The sequence below is a fragment of the Ranitomeya imitator genome, chromosome 6 (genome assembly GCF_032444005.1).
Source record: "Ranitomeya imitator isolate aRanImi1 chromosome 6, aRanImi1.pri, whole genome shotgun sequence".
Lineage (NCBI taxonomy): Eukaryota > Metazoa > Chordata > Amphibia > Anura > Dendrobatidae > Ranitomeya > Ranitomeya imitator.
The window spans coordinates 476,582,715-476,599,004 of NC_091287.1; the positions used below are offsets into that span (position 1 = coordinate 476,582,715).

The window sequence follows — 16,290 nt, forward strand, 5'->3', positions numbered from 1 at the left end:
GCGTGCTCGCTTGCGTGTGAGTGTGCGCTTCCTAGTTGTGGCGCGCTGCAGACAGTCAAAGGGGTTGTTCCCTTTCAATAAAAGTTCATCCCAGCTTGCAGGCTATTAGAAAGCAACAAACCACCCTGTACTCACCCTACCCGAGTCCACCAGAGGGTCTCAGCGCTGCTCTAGGTCTGTGGCATTAGCTGCGACGCTGACGTCACGTCGGCAGCCGATCAGTGAGCTCAGCAGCTCTGAGCAGGGCGTTCTGCCTACAAACCCTTTAAGGGAGACAGCAAAAAAGTGAAGAGAAAGGAAAGCACAAAAGGGCCTCTTACTCAGCACTGGACAGGGCAGCCAGACTGCAAAGTAGAAAAGCAGCAAGTGAGAGGCCTGTCTCTGCCTACGGCCACACCACTCTGAACACGCCCGATCTCGTCTGATCTCGGAAGCTAAGCAGAGTCAGGCCTGGTTAGTACTTGGATGGGAGACCGCCTGGGAATACCAGGTGCTGTAGGCTTTTGTTTTTCCTTCCTTCCACCAGCAGGGGTCACTCTCCTCTATGCCTTTTTTCCATTCCCTTTCACAAGGGCACACATGCTTTTTTCATTTGCTTTCACTCTTGCGCTGTTCCATCCTTGCAAAATGCCAGCATCCTTCTCATCACCGTGGGCCTCCAGCATTGTTGCTTATTTACTTTTAATACTAGGCTTCTTTTCAACAGGACCAGGGCCTCCTGCGGGCTTGGAAGCAACCGCCGGCAACCTGGTGGCCATTTTATAGGTCAAAGCAAGCAGAACACCTTTGCAGGCAACATGACCCCCCGAAGAGCAGCTCACAGTCACTCACAACCATCTCACCCTCTTCCTTCATTCGCTCCTGGACGTCTCGATCCGCCTCAAGTTGCGGCTCCAGCTGGCTCTTTCTGTCACTTCCCGCCCAGATGAATGGTTTAGCCTGCAGGAGACCCTGCATCGAGCCATTTTTAAAGACACCTGATGCTCAGGCCCTGCTGCGGCGGGTGTTTCACTGCAAAACAAACAACGCCTATAGTGGCAGCCCAGCCTTTGCATGGGCCCTTCGGAGCCCGCCTCCACATGGTCAGAGTTCTCGCCACCACGCGAGCCTGAGGAAGGCTGGCCAATCGATGGGCCAAGCAGTGTCTACTGGCCACACCACCCTGGATACGCCCGATCTCGGAAGCAAAGCAGGGTTGGGCTTGGACAGTACTTGGATGGGAGACCTCCAGGGAACACCAGGTGCTGTAGACAGTTTTGATGACATTTTGCCCCCTTGCTCAGCTCGGCTAGTATAGAGCGGTGCCTTGCCAGAGACCGACCTTACATAACCTAGAGGCTGGATGCCCCAAGCCCCACAAGGCCTCTGAGACTGCAGCTAAGGACGCTACCCTGCCGCCTCCTCGCATGCCTCACACCGAGATCCCTGCCGTGGCTAGGAGTGCTCATTGACCCCGCAGCCTGCCTTCTGGAAATGATGGCGTTATAAACATCCCGGACTGTGAAGGGGGCAGATTTTCAGCAGGCGCCCCGGGGATGATTTTTAGAGGCTGGCCGGCCGGCCGGCCGGCAGCAGTAATGTCTTTTTCTGCAAAGAAGCTTGTGTAACTAACCCAATCAGATGGCTACCCAGGATCCAAATTCAGGGCTGGGAAGGAGCGGGAGGGAATTGGGGGGTGTTTTCCTGCTGAGGCACAGAAATAATCATAAGAAGAAGAAAAAACAAGAGAGTCTGACGCATGGTGGCGCTGAGCCTGCAGGGGCAAATAGGTGTGGCCACATGCAAGCATATGTGCGTGCTCGCTTGCGTGTGAGTGTGCGCTTCCTAGTTGTGGCGCGCTGCAGACAGTCAAAGGGGTTGTTCCCTTTCAATAAAAGTTCATCCCAGCTTGCAGGCTATTAGAAAGCAACAAACCACCCTGTACTCACCCTACCCGGGTCCACCAGAGGGTCTCAGCGCTGCTCTAGGTCTGTGGCATTAGCTGCGACGCTGACGTCACGTCGGCAGCCGATCAGTGAGCTCAGCAGCTCTGAGCAGGGCGTTCTGCCTACAAACCCTTTAAGGGAGACAGCAAAAAAGTGAAGAGAAAGGAAAGCACAAAAGGGCCTCTTACTCAGCACTGGACAGGGCAGCCAGACTGCAAAGTAGAAAAGCAGCAAGTGAGAGGCCTGTCTCTGCCTACGGCCACACCACTCTGAACACGCCCGATCTCGTCTGATCTCGGAAGCTAAGCAGAGTCAGGCCTGGTTAGTACTTGGATGGGAGACCGCCTGGGAATACCAGGTGCTGTAGGCTTTTGTTTTTCCTTCCTTCCACCAGCAGGGGTCACTCTCCTCTATGCCTTTTTTCCATTCCCTTTCACAAGGGCACACATGCTTTTTTCATTTGCTTTCACTCTTGCGCTGTTCCATCCTTGCAAAATGCCAGCATCCTTCTCATCACCGTGGGCCTCCAGCATTGTTGCTTATTTACTTTTAATACTAGGCTTCTTTTCAACAGGACCAGCGCCTCCTGCGGGCTTGGAAGCAACCGCCGGCAACCTGGTGGCCATTTTATAGGTCAAAGGAAGCAGAACACCTTTGCAGGCAACATGACCCCCCGAAGAGCAGCTCACAGTCACTCACAACCATCTCACCCTCTTCCTTCATTCGCTCCTGGACGTCTCGATCCGCCTCAAGTTGCGGCTCCAGCTGGCTCTTTCTGTCACTTCCCCCCCAGATGAATGGTTTAGCCTGCAGGAGACCCTGCATCGAGCCATTTTTAAAGACACCTGATGCTCAGGCCCTGCTGCGGCGGGTGTTTCACTGCAAAACAAACAACGCCTATAATGGCAGCCCAGCCTTGGCATGGGCCCTACGGAGCCCGCCTCCACATGGTCAGAGTTCTCGCCACCACGCGAGCCTGAGGAAGGCTGGCCAGTCGATGGGCCAAGCAATGTCTACTGGCCACACCACCCTGGATACGCCCGATCTCGTCTGATCTCGGAAGCAAAGCAGGGCAGGGCTTGGACAGTACTTGGATGGGAGACCTCCAGGGAACACCAGGTGCTGTAGACTGTTTTGATGACATTTTGCCCCCTTGCTCAGCTCGGCTAGTATAGAGCGGTGCCTTGCCAGAGACCGACCTTACATAACCTAGAGGCTGGATGCCCCAAGCCCCACAAGGCCTCTGAGACTGCAGCTAAGGACGCTACCCTGCCGCCTCCTCGCATGCCTCACACCGAGATCCCTGCCGTGGCTAGGAGTGCTCATTGACCCCGCAGCCTGCCTTCTGGAAATGATGGCGTTATAAACATCCCGGACTGTGAAGGGGGCAGATTTTCAGCAGGCGCCCCGGGGATGATTTTTAGAGGCTGGCCGGCCGGCCGGCCGGCAGCAGTAATGTCTTTTTCTGCAAAGAAGCTTGTGTAACTAACCCAATCAGATGGCTACCCAGGATCCAAATTCAGGGCTGGGAGGGAATTGGGGGGTGTTTTCCTGCTGAGGCACAGAAATAATCATAAGAAGAAGAAAAAACAAGAGAGTCTGACGCATGGTGGCGCTGAGCCTGCAGGGGCAAATAGGTGTGGCCACATGCAAGCATATGTGCGTGCTCGCTTGCGTGTGAGTGTGCGCTTCCTAGTTGTGGCGCGCTGCAGACAGTCAAAGGGGTTGTTCCCTTTCAATAAAAGTTCATCCCAGCTTGCAGGCTATTAGAAAGCAACAAACCACCCTGTACTCACCCTACCCGGGTCCACCAGAGGGTCTCAGCGCTGCTCTAGGTCTGTGGCATTAGCTGCGACGCTGACGTCACGTCGGCAGCCGATCAGTGAGCTCAGCAGCTCTGAGCAGGGCGTTCTGCCTACAAACCCTTTAAGGGAGACAGCAAAAAAGTGAAGAGAAAGGAAAGCACAAAAGGGCCTCTTACTCAGCACTGGACAGGGCAGCCAGACTGCAAAGTAGAAAAGCAGCAAGTGAGAGGCCTGTCTCTGCCTACGGCCACACCACTCTGAACACGCCCGATCTTGTCTGATCTCGGAAGCTAAGCAGAGTCAGGCCTGGTTAGTACTTGGATGGGAGACCGCCTGGGAATACCAGGTGCTTTTGTTTTTCCTTCCTTCCACCAGCAGGGGTCACTCTCCTCTATGCCTTTTTTCCATTCCCTTTCACAAGGGCACACATGCTTTTTTCATTTGCTTTCACTCTTGCGCTGTTCCATCCTTGCAAAATGCCAGCATCCTTCTCATCACCGTGGGCCTCCAGCATTGTTGCTTATTTACTTTTAATACTAGGCTTCTTTTCAACAGGACCAGCGCCTCCTGCGGGCTTGGAAGCAACCGCCGGCAACCTGGTGGCCATTTTATAGGTCAAAGCAAGCAGAACACCTTTGCAGGGAACATGAGCCCCCGAAGAGCAGCTCACAGTCACTCACAACCATCTCACCCTCTTCCTTCATTCGCTCCTGGACGTCTCGATCCGCCTCAAGTTGCGGCTCCAGCTGGCTCTTTCTGTCACTTCCCCCCCAGATGAATGGTTTAGCCTGCAGGAGACCCTGCATTGAGCCATTTTTAAAGACACCTGATGCTCAGGCCCTGCTGCGGCGGGTGTTTCACTGCAAAACAAACAACGCCTATAATGGCAGCCCAGCCTTGGCATGGGCCCTACGGAGCCCGCCTCCACATGGTCAGAGTTCTCGCCACCACGCGAGCCTGAGGAAGGCTGGCCAGTCGATGGGCCAAGCAGTGTCTACTGGCCACACCACCCTGGATACGCCCGATCTCGTCTGATCTCGGAAGCAAAGCAGGGCAGGGCTTGGACAGTACTTGGATGGGAGACCTCCAGGGAACACCAGGTGCTGTAGACTGTTTTGATGACATTTTGCCCCCTTGCTCAGCTCGGCTAGTATAGAGCGGTGCCTTGCCAGAGACCGACCTTACATAACCTAGAGGCTGGATGCCCCAAGCCCCACAAGGCCTCTGAGACTGCAGCTAAGGACGCTACCCTGCCGCCTCCTCGCATGCCTCACACCGAGATCCCTGCCGTGGCTAGGAGTGCTCATTGACCCCGCAGCCTGCCTTCTGGAAATGATGGCGTTATAAACATCCCGGACTGTGAAGGGGGCAGATTTTCAGCAGGCGCCCCGGGGATGATTTTTAGAGGCTGGCCGGCCGGCCGGCCGGCAGCAGTAATGTCTTTTTCTGCAAAGAAGCTTGTGTAACTAACCCAATCAGATGGCTACCCAGGATCCAAATTCAGGGCTGGGAGGGAATTGGGGGGTGTTTTCCTGCTGAGGCACAGAAATAATCATAAGAAGAAGAAAAAACAAGAGAGTCTGACGCATGGTGGCGCTGAGCCTGCAGGGGCAAATAGGTGTGGCCACATGCAAGCATATGTGCGTGCTCGCTTGCGTGTGAGTGTGCGCTTCCTAGTTGTGGCGCGCTGCAGACAGTCAAAGGGGTTGTTCCCTTTCAATAAAAGTTCATCCCAGCTTGCAGGCTATTAGAAAGCAACAAACCACCCTGTACTCACCCTACCCGAGTCCACCAGAGGGTCTCAGCGCTGCTCTAGGTCTGTGGCATTAGCTGCGACGCTGACGTCACGTCGGCAGCCGATCAGTGAGCTCAGCAGCTCTGAGCAGGGCGTTCTGCCTACAAACCCTTTAAGGGAGACAGCAAAAAAGTGAAGAGAAAGGAAAGCACAAAAGGGCCTCTTACTCAGCACTGGACAGGGCAGCCAGACTGCAAAGTAGAAAAGCAGCAAGTGAGAGGCCTGTCTCTGCCTACGGCCACACCACTCTGAACACGCCCGATCTCGTCTGATCTCGGAAGCTAAGCAGAGTCAGGCCTGGTTAGTACTTGGATGGGAGACCGCCTGGGAATACCAGGTGCTGTAGGCTTTTGTTTTTCCTTCCTTCCACCAGCAGGGGTCACTCTCCTCTATGCCTTTTTTCCATTCCCTTTCACAAGGGCACACATGCTTTTTTCATTTGCTTTCACTCTTGCGCTGTTCCATCCTTGCAAAATGCCAGCATCCTTCTCATCACCGTGGGCCTCCAGCATTGTTGCTTATTTACTTTTAATACTAGGCTTCTTTTCAACAGGACCAGGGCCTCCTGCGGGCTTGGAAGCAACCGCCGGCAACCTGGTGGCCATTTTATAGGTCAAAGCAAGCAGAACACCTTTGCAGGCAACATGACCCCCCGAAGAGCAGCTCACAGTCACTCACAACCATCTCACCCTCTTCCTTCATTCGCTCCTGGACGTCTCGATCCGCCTCAAGTTGCGGCTCCAGCTGGCTCTTTCTGTCACTTCCCGCCCAGATGAATGGTTTAGCCTGCAGGAGACCCTGCATCGAGCCATTTTTAAAGACACCTGATGCTCAGGCCCTGCTGCGGCGGGTGTTTCACTGCAAAACAAACAACGCCTATAGTGGCAGCCCAGCCTTTGCATGGGCCCTTCGGAGCCCGCCTCCACATGGTCAGAGTTCTCGCCACCACGCGAGCCTGAGGAAGGCTGGCCAATCGATGGGCCAAGCAGTGTCTACTGGCCACACCACCCTGGATACGCCCGATCTCGGAAGCAAAGCAGGGTTGGGCTTGGACAGTACTTGGATGGGAGACCTCCAGGGAACACCAGGTGCTGTAGACAGTTTTGATGACATTTTGCCCCCTTGCTCAGCTCGGCTAGTATAGAGCGGTGCCTTGCCAGAGACCGACCTTACATAACCTAGAGGCTGGATGCCCCAAGCCCCACAAGGCCTCTGAGACTGCAGCTAAGGACGCTACCCTGCCGCCTCCTCGCATGCCTCACACCGAGATCCCTGCCGTGGCTAGGAGTGCTCATTGACCCCGCAGCCTGCCTTCTGGAAATGATGGCGTTATAAACATCCCGGACTGTGAAGGGGGCAGATTTTCAGCAGGCGCCCCGGGGATGATTTTTAGAGGCTGGCCGGCCGGCCGGCCGGCAGCAGTAATGTCTTTTTCTGCAAAGAAGCTTGTGTAACTAACCCAATCAGATGGCTACCCAGGATCCAAATTCAGGGCTGGGAAGGAGCGGGAGGGAATTGGGGGGTGTTTTCCTGCTGAGGCACAGAAATAATCATAAGAAGAAGAAAAAACAAGAGAGTCTGACGCATGGTGGCGCTGAGCCTGCAGGGGCAAATAGGTGTGGCCACATGCAAGCATATGTGCGTGCTCGCTTGCGTGTGAGTGTGCGCTTCCTAGTTGTGGCGCGCTGCAGACAGTCAAAGGGGTTGTTCCCTTTCAATAAAAGTTCATCCCAGCTTGCAGGCTATTAGAAAGCAACAAACCACCCTGTACTCACCCTACCCGGGTCCACCAGAGGGTCTCAGCGCTGCTCTAGGTCTGTGGCATTAGCTGCGACGCTGACGTCACGTCGGCAGCCGATCAGTGAGCTCAGCAGCTCTGAGCAGGGCGTTCTGCCTACAAACCCTTTAAGGGAGACAGCAAAAAAGTGAAGAGAAAGGAAAGCACAAAAGGGCCTCTTACTCAGCACTGGACAGGGCAGCCAGACTGCAAAGTAGAAAAGCAGCAAGTGAGAGGCCTGTCTCTGCCTACGGCCACACCACTCTGAACACGCCCGATCTCGTCTGATCTCGGAAGCTAAGCAGAGTCAGGCCTGGTTAGTACTTGGATGGGAGACCGCCTGGGAATACCAGGTGCTGTAGGCTTTTGTTTTTCCTTCCTTCCACCAGCAGGGGTCACTCTCCTCTATGCCTTTTTTCCATTCCCTTTCACAAGGGCACACATGCTTTTTTCATTTGCTTTCACTCTTGCGCTGTTCCATCCTTGCAAAATGCCAGCATCCTTCTCATCACCGTGGGCCTCCAGCATTGTTGCTTATTTACTTTTAATACTAGGCTTCTTTTCAACAGGACCAGCGCCTCCTGCGGGCTTGGAAGCAACCGCCGGCAACCTGGTGGCCATTTTATAGGTCAAAGGAAGCAGAACACCTTTGCAGGCAACATGACCCCCCGAAGAGCAGCTCACAGTCACTCACAACCATCTCACCCTCTTCCTTCATTCGCTCCTGGACGTCTCGATCCGCCTCAAGTTGCGGCTCCAGCTGGCTCTTTCTGTCACTTCCCCCCCAGATGAATGGTTTAGCCTGCAGGAGACCCTGCATCGAGCCATTTTTAAAGACACCTGATGCTCAGGCCCTGCTGCGGCGGGTGTTTCACTGCAAAACAAACAACGCCTATAATGGCAGCCCAGCCTTGGCATGGGCCCTACGGAGCCCGCCTCCACATGGTCAGAGTTCTCGCCACCACGCGAGCCTGAGGAAGGCTGGCCAGTCGATGGGCCAAGCAGTGTCTACTGGCCACACCACCCTGGATACGCCCGATCTCGTCTGATCTCGGAAGCAAAGCAGGGCAGGGCTTGGACAGTACTTGGATGGGAGACCTCCAGGGAACACCAGGTGCTGTAGACTGTTTTGATGACATTTTGCCCCCTTGCTCAGCTCGGCTAGTATAGAGCGGTGCCTTGCCAGAGACCGACCTTACATAACCTAGAGGCTGGATGCCCCAAGCCCCACAAGGCCTCTGAGACTGCAGCTAAGGACGCTACCCTGCCGCCTCCTCGCATGCCTCACACCGAGATCCCTGCCGTGGCTAGGAGTGCTCATTGACCCCGCAGCCTGCCTTCTGGAAATGATGGCGTTATAAACATCCCGGACTGTGAAGGGGGCAGATTTTCAGCAGGCGCCCCGGGGATGATTTTTAGAGGCTGGCCGGCCGGCCGGCAGCAGTAATGTCTTTTTCTGCAAAGAAGCTTGTGTAACTAACCCAATCAGATGGCTACCCAGGATCCAAATTCAGGGCTGGGAGGGAATTGGGGGGTGTTTTCCTGCTGAGGCACAGAAATAATCATAAGAAGAAGAAAAAACAAGAGAGTCTGACGCATGGTGGCGCTGAGCCTGCAGGGGCAAATAGGTGTGGCCACATGCAAGCATATGTGCGTGCTCGCTTGCGTGTGAGTGTGCGCTTCCTAGTTGTGGCGCGCTGCAGACAGTCAAAGGGGTTGTTCCCTTTCAATAAAAGTTCATCCCAGCTTGCAGGCTATTAGAAAGCAACAAACCACCCTGTACTCACCCTACCCGGGTCCACCAGAGGGTCTCAGCGCTGCTCTAGGTCTGTGGCATTAGCTGCGACGCTGACGTCACGTCGGCAGCCGATCAGTGAGCTCAGCAGCTCTGAGCAGGGCGTTCTGCCTACAAACCCTTTAAGGGAGACAGCAAAAAAGTGAAGAGAAAGGAAAGCACAAAAGGGCCTCTTACTCAGCACTGGACAGGGCAGCCAGACTGCAAAGTAGAAAAGCAGCAAGTGAGAGGCCTGTCTCTGCCTACGGCCACACCACTCTGAACACGCCCGATCTCGTCTGATCTCGGAAGCTAAGCAGAGTCAGGCCTGGTTAGTACTTGGATGGGAGACCGCCTGGGAATACCAGGTGCTGTAGGCTTTTGTTTTTCCTTCCTTCCACCAGCAGGGGTCACTCTCCTCTATGCCTTTTTTCCATTCCCTTTCACAAGGGCACACATGCTTTTTTCATTTGCTTTCACTCTTGCGCTGTTCCATCCTTGCAAAATGCCAGCATCCTTCTCATCACCGTGGGCCTCCAGCATTGTTGCTTATTTACTTTTAATACTAGGCTTCTTTTCAACAGGACCAGCGCCTCCTGCGGGCTTGGAAGCAACCGCCGGCAACCTGGTGGCCATTTTATAGGTCAAAGCAAGCAGAACACCTTTGCAGGGAACATGAGCCCCCGAAGAGCAGCTCACAGTCACTCACAACCATCTCACCCTCTTCCTTCATTCGCTCCTGGACGTCTCGATCCGCCTCAAGTTGCGGCTCCAGCTGGCTCTTTCTGTCACTTCCCCCCCAGATGAATGGTTTAGCCTGCAGGAGACCCTGCATTGAGCCATTTTTAAAGACACCTGATGCTCAGGCCCTGCTGCGGCGGGTGTTTCACTGCAAAACAAACAACGCCTATAATGGCAGCCCAGCCTTGGCATGGGCCCTACGGAGCCCGCCTCCACATGGTCAGAGTTCTCGCCACCACGCGAGCCTGAGGAAGGCTGGCCAGTCGATGGGCCAAGCAGTGTCTACTGGCCACACCACCCTGGATACGCCCGATCTCGTCTGATCTCGGAAGCAAAGCAGGGCAGGGCTTGGACAGTACTTGGATGGGAGACCTCCAGGGAACACCAGGTGCTGTAGACTGTTTTGATGACATTTTGCCCCCTTGCTCAGCTCGGCTAGTATAGAGCGGTGCCTTGCCAGAGACCGACCTTACATAACCTAGAGGCTGGATGCCCCAAGCCCCACAAGGCCTCTGAGACTGCAGCTAAGGACGCTACCCTGCCGCCTCCTCGCATGCCTCACACCGAGATCCCTGCCGTGGCTAGGAGTGCTCATTGACCCCGCAGCCTGCCTTCTGGAAATGATGGCGTTATAAACATCCCGGACTGTGAAGGGGGCAGATTTTCAGCAGGCGCCCCGGGGATGATTTTTAGAGGCTGGCCGGCCGCCCGGCCGGCAGCAGTAATGTCTTTTTCTGCAAAGAAGCTTGTGTAACTAACCCAATCAGATGGCTACCCAGGATCCAAATTCAGGGCTGGGAGGGAATTGGGGGGTGTTTTCCTGCTGAGGCACAGAAATAATCATAAGAAGAAGAAAAAACAAGAGAGTCTGATGCATGGTGGCGCTGAGCCTGCAGGGGCAAATAGGTGTGGCCACATGCAAGCATATGTGCGTGCTCGCTTGCGTGTGAGTGTGCGCTTCCTAGTTGTGGCGCGCTGCAGACAGTCAAAGGGGTTGTTCCCTTTCAATAAAAGTTCATCCCAGCTTGCAGGCTATTAGAAAGCAACAAACCACCCTGTACTCACCCTACCCGAGTCCACCAGAGGGTCTCAGCGCTGCTCTAGGTCTGTGGCATTAGCTGCGACGCTGACGTCACGTCGGCAGCCGATCAGTGAGCTCAGCAGCTCTGAGCAGGGCGTTCTGCCTACAAACCCTTTAAGGGAGACAGCAAAAAAGTGAAGAGAAAGGAAAGCACAAAAGGGCCTCTTACTCAGCACTGGACAGGGCAGCCAGACTGCAAAGTAGAAAAGCAGCAAGTGAGAGGCCTGTCTCTGCCTACGGCCACACCACTCTGAACACGCCCGATCTCGTCTGATCTCGGAAGCTAAGCAGAGTCAGGCCTGGTTAGTACTTGGATGGGAGACCGCCTGGGAATACCAGGTGCTGTAGGCTTTTGTTTTTCCTTCCTTCCACCAGCAGGGGTCACTCTCCTCTATGCCTTTTTTCCATTCCCTTTCACAAGGGCACACATGCTTTTTTCATTTGCTTTCACTCTTGCGCTGTTCCATCCTTGCAAAATGCCAGCATCCTTCTCATCACCGTGGGCCTCCAGCATTGTTGCTTATTTACTTTTAATACTAGGCTTCTTTTCAACAGGACCAGCGCCTCCTGCGGGCTTGGAAGCAACCGCCGGCAACCTGGTGGCCATTTTATAGGTCAAAGCAAGCAGAACACCTTTGCAGGCAACATGACCCCCCGAAGAGCAGCTCACAGTCACTCACAACCATCTCACCCTCTTCCTTCATTCGCTCCTGGACGTCTCGATCCGCCTCAAGTTGCGGCTCCAGCTGGCTCTTTCTGTCACTTCCCGCCCAGATGAATGGTTTAGCCTGCAGGAGACCCTGCATCGAGCCATTTTTAAAGACACCTGATGCTCAGGCCCTGCTGCGGCGGGTGTTTCACTGCAAAACAAACAACGCCTATAGTGGCAGCCCAGCCTTTGCATGGGCCCTTCGGAGCCCGCCTCCACATGGTCAGAGTTCTCGCCACCACGCGAGCCTGAGGAAGGCTGGCCAATCGATGGGCCAAGCAGTGTCTACTGGCCACACCACCCTGGATACGCCCGATCTCGGAAGCAAAGCAGGGTTGGGCTTGGACAGTACTTGGATGGGAGACCTCCAGGGAACACCAGGTGCTGTAGACAGTTTTGATGACATTTTGCCCCCTTGCTCAGCTCGGCTAGTATAGAGCGGTGCCTTGCCAGAGACCGACCTTACATAACCTAGAGGCTGGATGCCCCAAGCCCCACAAGGCCTCTGAGACTGCAGCTAAGGACGCTACCCTGCCGCCTCCTCGCATGCCTCACACCGAGATCCCTGCCGTGGCTAGGAGTGCTCATTGACCCCGCAGCCTGCCTTCTGGAAATGATGGCGTTATAAACATCCCGGACTGTGAAGGGGGCAGATTTTCAGCAGGCGCCCCGGGGATGATTTTTAGAGGCTGGCCGGCCGGCCGGCAGCAGTAATGTCTTTTTCTGCAAAGAAGCTTGTGTAACTAACCCAATCAGATGGCTACCCAGGATCCAAATTCAGGGCTGGGAAGGAGCGGGAGGGAATTGGGGGGTGTTTTCCTGCTGAGGCACAGAAATAATCATAAGAAGAAGAAAAAACAAGAGAGTCTGACGCATGGTGGCGCTGAGCCTGCAGGGGCAAATAGGTGTGGCCACATGCAAGCATATGTGCGTGCTCGCTTGCGTGTGAGTGTGCGCTTCCTAGTTGTGGCGCGCTGCAGACAGTCAAAGGGGTTGTTCCCTTTCAATAAAAGTTCATCCCAGCTTGCAGGCTATTAGAAAGCAACAAACCACCCTGTACTCACCCTACCCGGGTCCACCAGAGGGTCTCAGCGCTGCTCTAGGTCTGTGGCATTAGCTGCGACGCTGACGTCACGTCGGCAGCCGATCAGTGAGCTCAGCAGCTCTGAGCAGGGCGTTCTGCCTACAAACCCTTTAAGGGAGACAGCAAAAAAGTGAAGAGAAAGGAAAGCACAAAAGGGCCTCTTACTCAGCACTGGACAGGGCAGCCAGACTGCAAAGTAGAAAAGCAGCAAGTGAGAGGCCTGTCTCTGCCTACGGCCACACCACTCTGAACACGCCCGATCTCGTCTGATCTCGGAAGCTAAGCAGAGTCAGGCCTGGTTAGTACTTGGATGGGAGACCGCCTGGGAATACCAGGTGCTGTAGGCTTTTGTTTTTCCTTCCTTCCACCAGCAGGGGTCACTCTCCTCTATGCCTTTTTTCCATTCCCTTTCACAAGGGCACACATGCTTTTTTCATTTGCTTTCACTCTTGCGCTGTTCCATCCTTGCAAAATGCCAGCATCCTTCTCATCACCGTGGGCCTCCAGCATTGTTGCTTATTTACTTTTAATACTAGGCTTCTTTTCAACAGGACCAGCGCCTCCTGCGGGCTTGGAAGCAACCGCCGGCAACCTGGTGGCCATTTTATAGGTCAAAGGAAGCAGAACACCTTTGCAGGCAACATGACCCCCCGAAGAGCAGCTCACAGTCACTCACAACCATCTCACCCTCTTCCTTCATTCGCTCCTGGACGTCTCGATCCGCCTCAAGTTGCGGCTCCAGCTGGCTCTTTCTGTCACTTCCCCCCCAGATGAATGGTTTAGCCTGCAGGAGACCCTGCATCGAGCCATTTTTAAAGACACCTGATGCTCAGGCCCTGCTGCGGCGGGTGTTTCACTGCAAAACAAACAACGCCTATAATGGCAGCCCAGCCTTGGCATGGGCCCTACGGAGCCCGCCTCCACATGGTCAGAGTTCTCGCCACCACGCGAGCCTGAGGAAGGCTGGCCAGTCGATGGGCCAAGCAGTGTCTACTGGCCACACCACCCTGGATACGCCCGATCTCGTCTGATCTCGGAAGCAAAGCAGGGCAGGGCTTGGACAGTACTTGGATGGGAGACCTCCAGGGAACACCAGGTGCTGTAGACTGTTTTGATGACATTTTGCCCCCTTGCTCAGCTCGGCTAGTATAGAGCGGTGCCTTGCCAGAGACCGACCTTACATAACCTAGAGGCTGGATGCCCCAAGCCCCACAAGGCCTCTGAGACTGCAGCTAAGGACGCTACCCTGCCGCCTCCTCGCATGCCTCACACCGAGATCCCTGCCGTGGCTAGGAGTGCTCATTGACCCCGCAGCCTGCCTTCTGGAAATGATGGCGTTATAAACATCCCGGACTGTGAAGGGGGCAGATTTTCAGCAGGCGCCCCGGGGATGATTTTTAGAGGCTGGCCGGCCGGCCGGCAGCAGTAATGTCTTTTTCTGCAAAGAAGCTTGTGTAACTAACCCAATCAGATGGCTACCCAGGATCCAAATTCAGGGCTGGGAGGGAATTGGGGGGTGTTTTCCTGCTGAGGCACAGAAATAATCATAAGAAGAAGAAAAAACAAGAGAGTCTGACGCATGGTGGCGCTGAGCCTGCAGGGGCAAATAGGTGTGGCCACATGCAAGCATATGTGCGTGCTCGCTTGCGTGTGAGTGTGCGCTTCCTAGTTGTGGCGCGCTGCAGACAGTCAAAGGGGTTGTTCCCTTTCAATAAAAGTTCATCCCAGCTTGCAGGCTATTAGAAAGCAACAAACCACCCTGTACTCACCCTACCCGGGTCCACCAGAGGGTCTCAGCGCTGCTCTAGGTCTGTGGCATTAGCTGCGACGCTGACGTCACGTCGGCAGCCGATCAGTGAGCTCAGCAGCTCTGAGCAGGGCGTTCTGCCTACAAACCCTTTAAGGGAGACAGCAAAAAAGTGAAGAGAAAGGAAAGCACAAAAGGGCCTCTTACTCAGCACTGGACAGGGCAGCCAGACTGCAAAGTAGAAAAGCAGCAAGAGAGAGGCCTGTCTCTGCCTACGGCCACACCACTCTGAACACGCCCGATCTCGTCTGATCTCGGAAGCTAAGCAGAGTCAGGCCTGGTTAGTACTTGGATGGGAGACCGCCTGGGAATACCAGGTGCTGTAGGCTTTTGTTTTTCCTTCCTTCCACCAGCAGGGGTCACTCTCCTCTATGCCTTTTTTCCATTCCCTTTCACAAGGGCACACATGCTTTTTTCATTTGCTTTCACTCTTGCGCTGTTCCATCCTTGCAAAATGCCAGCATCCTTCTCATCACCGTGGGCCTCCAGCATTGTTGCTTATTTACTTTTAATACTAGGCTTCTTTTCAACAGGACCAGCGCCTCCTGCGGGCTTGGAAGCAACCGCCGGCAACCTGGTGGCCATTTTATAGGTCAAAGCAAGCAGAACACCTTTGCAGGCAACATGACCCCCCGAAGAGCAGCTCACAGTCACTCACAACCATCTCACCCTCTTCCTTCATTCGCTCCTGGACGTCTCGATCCGCCTCAAGTTGCGGCTCCAGCTGGCTCTTTCTGTCACTTCCCCCCCAGATGAATGGTTTAGCCTGCAGGAGACCCTGCATCGAGCCATTTTTAAAGACACCTGATGCTCAGGCCCTGCTGCGGCGGGTGTTTCACTGCAAAACAAACAACGCCTATAATGGCAGCCCAGCCTTGGCATGGGCCCTACGGAGCCCGCCTCCACATGGTCAGAGTTCTCGCCACCACGCGAGCCTGAGGAAGGCTGGCCAGTCGATGGGCCAAGCAGTGTCTACTGGCCACACCACCCTGGATACGCCCGATCTCGTCTGATCTCGGAAGCAAAGCAGGGCAGGGCTTGGACAGTACTTGGATGGGAGACCTCCAGGGAACACCAGGTGCTGTAGACTGTTTTGATGACATTTTGCCCCCTTGCTCAGCTCGGCTAGTATAGAGCGGTGCCTTGCCAGAGACCGACCTTACATAACCTAGAGGCTGGATGCCCCAAGCCCCACAAGGCCTCTGAGACTGCAGCTAAGGACGCTACCCTGCCGCCTCCTCGCATGCCTCACACCGAGATCCCTGCCGTGGCTAGGAGTGCTCATTGACCCCGCAGCCTGCCTTCTGGAAATGATGGCGTTATAAACATCCCGGACTGTGAAGGGGGCAGATTTTCAGCAGGCGCCCCGGGGATGATTTTTAGAGGCTGGCCGGCCGGCCGGCCGGCAGCAGTAATGTCTTTTTCTGCAAAGAAGCTTGTGTAACTAACCCAATCAGATGGCTACCCAGGATCCAAATTCAGGGCTGGGAGGGAATTGGGGGGTGTTTTCCTGCTGAGGCACAGAAATAATCATAAGAAGAAGAAAAAACAAGAGAGTCTGACGCATGGTGGCGCTGAGCCTGCAGGGGCAAATAGGTGTGGCCACATGCAAGCATATGTGCGTGCTCGCTTGCGTGTGAGTGTGCGCTTCCTAGTTGTGGCGCGCTGCAGACAGTCAAAGGGGTTGTTCCCTTTCAATAAAAGTTCATCCCAGCTTGCAGGCTATTAGAAAGCAACAAACCACCCTGTACTCACCCTACCCGGGTCCACCAGAGGGTCTCAGCGCTGCTCT

At 54.7% G+C, this 16,290-nt stretch overlaps 14 non-coding genes and 4 pseudogenes across 14 annotated transcripts; all 18 read left to right on the forward strand.

Moving 5' to 3' along the window:
• Positions 1-383: 383 nt before the first annotated feature.
• Positions 384-502, forward strand: LOC138644244 (5S ribosomal RNA). Its single transcript, XR_011314593.1, has one exon. It is a non-coding gene; the product is annotated as a 5S ribosomal RNA (ribosomal RNA).
• A 641-nt stretch (positions 503-1,143) lies between these two features.
• LOC138644225 (5S ribosomal RNA) lies at positions 1,144-1,253 on the forward strand (annotated as a pseudogene).
• Positions 1,254-2,176: 923 nt separating this feature from the next.
• On the forward strand, positions 2,177-2,295 carry LOC138644257 (5S ribosomal RNA). Its single transcript, XR_011314595.1, has one exon. It is a non-coding gene; the product is annotated as a 5S ribosomal RNA (ribosomal RNA).
• Positions 2,296-2,936: 641 nt separating this feature from the next.
• LOC138644048 (5S ribosomal RNA) lies at positions 2,937-3,056 on the forward strand. The gene has a single exon (XR_011314550.1). It is a non-coding gene; the product is annotated as a 5S ribosomal RNA (ribosomal RNA).
• A 913-nt stretch (positions 3,057-3,969) lies between these two features.
• LOC138644101 (5S ribosomal RNA) lies at positions 3,970-4,088 on the forward strand (annotated as a pseudogene).
• Positions 4,089-4,722: 634 nt separating this feature from the next.
• LOC138644049 (5S ribosomal RNA) lies at positions 4,723-4,842 on the forward strand. The gene has a single exon (XR_011314551.1). It is a non-coding gene; the product is annotated as a 5S ribosomal RNA (ribosomal RNA).
• Positions 4,843-5,755: 913 nt separating this feature from the next.
• Positions 5,756-5,874, forward strand: LOC138644269 (5S ribosomal RNA). Its single transcript, XR_011314596.1, has one exon. It is a non-coding gene; the product is annotated as a 5S ribosomal RNA (ribosomal RNA).
• Positions 5,875-6,515: 641 nt separating this feature from the next.
• LOC138644226 (5S ribosomal RNA) lies at positions 6,516-6,625 on the forward strand (annotated as a pseudogene).
• A 923-nt stretch (positions 6,626-7,548) lies between these two features.
• Positions 7,549-7,667, forward strand: LOC138644275 (5S ribosomal RNA). The gene has a single exon (XR_011314597.1). It is a non-coding gene; the product is annotated as a 5S ribosomal RNA (ribosomal RNA).
• Positions 7,668-8,308: 641 nt separating this feature from the next.
• On the forward strand, positions 8,309-8,428 carry LOC138644050 (5S ribosomal RNA). Its single transcript, XR_011314552.1, has one exon. It is a non-coding gene; the product is annotated as a 5S ribosomal RNA (ribosomal RNA).
• A 909-nt stretch (positions 8,429-9,337) lies between these two features.
• LOC138644276 (5S ribosomal RNA) lies at positions 9,338-9,456 on the forward strand. Its single transcript, XR_011314598.1, has one exon. It is a non-coding gene; the product is annotated as a 5S ribosomal RNA (ribosomal RNA).
• Positions 9,457-10,097: 641 nt separating this feature from the next.
• LOC138644051 (5S ribosomal RNA) lies at positions 10,098-10,217 on the forward strand. Its single transcript, XR_011314553.1, has one exon. It is a non-coding gene; the product is annotated as a 5S ribosomal RNA (ribosomal RNA).
• Positions 10,218-11,130: 913 nt separating this feature from the next.
• Positions 11,131-11,249, forward strand: LOC138644277 (5S ribosomal RNA). Its single transcript, XR_011314599.1, has one exon. It is a non-coding gene; the product is annotated as a 5S ribosomal RNA (ribosomal RNA).
• Positions 11,250-11,890: 641 nt separating this feature from the next.
• LOC138644227 (5S ribosomal RNA) lies at positions 11,891-12,000 on the forward strand (annotated as a pseudogene).
• A 919-nt stretch (positions 12,001-12,919) lies between these two features.
• On the forward strand, positions 12,920-13,038 carry LOC138643637 (5S ribosomal RNA). Its single transcript, XR_011314223.1, has one exon. It is a non-coding gene; the product is annotated as a 5S ribosomal RNA (ribosomal RNA).
• A 641-nt stretch (positions 13,039-13,679) lies between these two features.
• Positions 13,680-13,799, forward strand: LOC138644052 (5S ribosomal RNA). Its single transcript, XR_011314554.1, has one exon. It is a non-coding gene; the product is annotated as a 5S ribosomal RNA (ribosomal RNA).
• Positions 13,800-14,708: 909 nt separating this feature from the next.
• LOC138643642 (5S ribosomal RNA) lies at positions 14,709-14,827 on the forward strand. Its single transcript, XR_011314227.1, has one exon. It is a non-coding gene; the product is annotated as a 5S ribosomal RNA (ribosomal RNA).
• A 641-nt stretch (positions 14,828-15,468) lies between these two features.
• Positions 15,469-15,588, forward strand: LOC138644053 (5S ribosomal RNA). Its single transcript, XR_011314555.1, has one exon. It is a non-coding gene; the product is annotated as a 5S ribosomal RNA (ribosomal RNA).
• The last annotated feature ends 702 nt before the right edge of the window (positions 15,589-16,290 follow it).